General features: G+C 32.0%; 1 protein-coding gene across 2 annotated transcripts in view; it reads left to right on the top strand.

Annotated features, from left to right (window-relative positions):
* The window catches only part of LOC135212294 (5-hydroxytryptamine receptor 2A-like), a 339,446-nt gene that overhangs the window by 72,700 nt on the left and 264,246 nt on the right, over positions 1 to 2,500 (top strand). The window lies entirely within an intron of this gene.

Raw genomic sequence — 2,500 nt, forward strand, 5'->3', positions numbered from 1 at the left:
ATGAATAAAACAAACGACATAAAATAAAAAAGTATCTATATTTTTACCACCCTAAATAAAAATTTTTTTAATCAAACCAGCAAAAAACAAAAAAAAATACAAGAAAGGAGAGGTAGGCGAATAGAATGAAATAAATATAGATGAAATAAACAAACATAAAATAAATAAAAAATATCTAATATTTCTTACCACTCTACATAACCTTTTCCTTAATTAAGAAAAGAGTAAGAAAGGTAGGCGAATAGTATGAAATAAATATGAATAAAATAAACAACATTAAATAAATAAATAAAATATATATATAATATTTCTTACCACTCTACATAACCTTTTCTTTAATAAAGAAAAGAGTAAAAAAGGTAGGCGAATAGTATATGAATAAAATAAACATATATCTAATATTTCTTACCACTCTAAACAATGTTTTCTTAAAATAAACAACATAACATAAATGAAAAAATATATCTTAACATTTTCCTACCGCTCTAAGCAATATTTTCTTTAATGAAAATAGATATAAATAAAATAAACAACATAAAATAAATGAAACAATATATCTAACATCTGTTACCACTCTAAACAACGTTTTCTTTAATGAAAAAGAAAGTAGAGAAGAGAAAAAAAAGGAAGCCAGCCTCCAAAAACCTTCCCTAATTAAAGCGGAATAATTCATTCCAATTCACGTACAGGAAGAAGAAGAAGAAGAAGATGACACCCACGAAACTTCGTACCAGAGCTGGGAAGAAACCTGCCGAAAATAAATCTGTGTTTCTTTCAAGAAACCGAGGGAGCCTGGATTCATTCTCTTAACCCTCCCTCCCCCGAATTCTTCTAGACAAAAAGGGCTTTGTTGGTCTCTCTCTCTCTCTCTCTCTCTCTCTCTCTCTCTCTCTCGCGTTCCTCGACTTCGTTTGAAGAGGGCACAAACCACTACCACAGTTTTCTCTTGTCACTTGGAATTCTCTCTCTCTCTCTCTCTCTCTCTCTCTCTCTCTCTCTCTCTCTCTCTCTCTCTCGGGCAAGTACTGATGAGGAATTAATATTTTTGTTATGTTTTATTGATGTCTGTCTATATCTATGTATATATATATATATATATATATATATAATATATATATTATATATATATCTATATATATATATATATATATATATATATATAATATGCTCTAGTAGCAGTAGACCTTTGCAGCTGTAATTAAAAAACTTTTTCTCTCTAGATTCAAAAAAGTTTAGAGAACCATATTCCCATTTTAATCACGTACTGGTGGATCCGGACGCTTATATATATATATATATATATATATATATATATTATAATATATATATATATATATATATATATATGTTGTGTGTGTGTTTGTTTAGATTATATATATATATATAATATATATATATATATATATATATATATATATATATATCTATATATATATATATATAAAGAGAAGGTAAATAGCACTTATAGTATTAAATCATGTCTCTTCAGTAACGTGTAAATAAGGTGACATATGCATCAGCTCTTGAAAACTAAGATAAGCTATATTAATATTCCCTAAAGATACTTGGAATATGCCAGATATCGTCTAGCATTCACATATTGATTTTAAACTAAGCAATTATAAATATTTTGTGAATTGTTTGTCCCCCTGGGACTTAAATCCAAATTAAACTTTTTGTCCATTTCTTTGGGCTCGTACACTGAAAACAGATTTTTGGGTCGTTCATAAGAACATTGAGATCTTTCATAGGTAGTGACCCAAAGGGTTTTAACCTGGTATGTGCCCACTTCTGGGGTGTGCTTAGTACAAGCTTGTTGGGCATGACCATAAAAAACATATATGACTGCAAATATCATGAAGATATTGGCCTACAAGAAATATCAATCGTAGATAACCCCCGAACTTTGCTGGGGTTACTATGGTAGATTCACATCGCCCGTGCATTTTATGTCTAGGCCCGTCCCTTACGACGCTCCTGATTGGCTGTTGATAAGCCAATCACGGGGCTGGAAACTCTCACTCTCTCGAGAGGTGGGATGTACATCCTGCCTATGTGAACTTTCTCGAGAGACTGAGAGTTTCCAGCCCTGTGATCGGCTTATTGACAGTCAATCAGGAGCGTCGTAAGGGACTGCCTTAGACATCAGATGCACGGGTGATGTGAATCTACTATACCGAGGAAAGAGCAGAACATTGTGTTGGCCTCTTTCCCTCAGGATTTGTACTCAAAATTTAGGCTTTTTAACCAACAGGACTTTTCATTCAAAGTTTAATTAGAACTCGTTACCCCCTTGGTATCTTCATTCAAAGAAATATTAGATTTTTAAATCGTCGACTTCGTGTCATTCAAATTAGAACTTGGGTTGCTTGTACCGTTTTGCATAATTCATGAGACCTTTCACTTGTTTTGTGTCGAATAAATGACTAATGAAGCTTGACTTTAAATATTTATGATAGACATTTCTTAGAACCTGCATATCCCAGGTGACTTCCTCCTT

This window comes from Macrobrachium nipponense, chromosome 40 (assembly GCF_015104395.2).
Source record: "Macrobrachium nipponense isolate FS-2020 chromosome 40, ASM1510439v2, whole genome shotgun sequence".
Classification (NCBI taxonomy): domain Eukaryota; kingdom Metazoa; phylum Arthropoda; class Malacostraca; order Decapoda; family Palaemonidae; genus Macrobrachium; species Macrobrachium nipponense.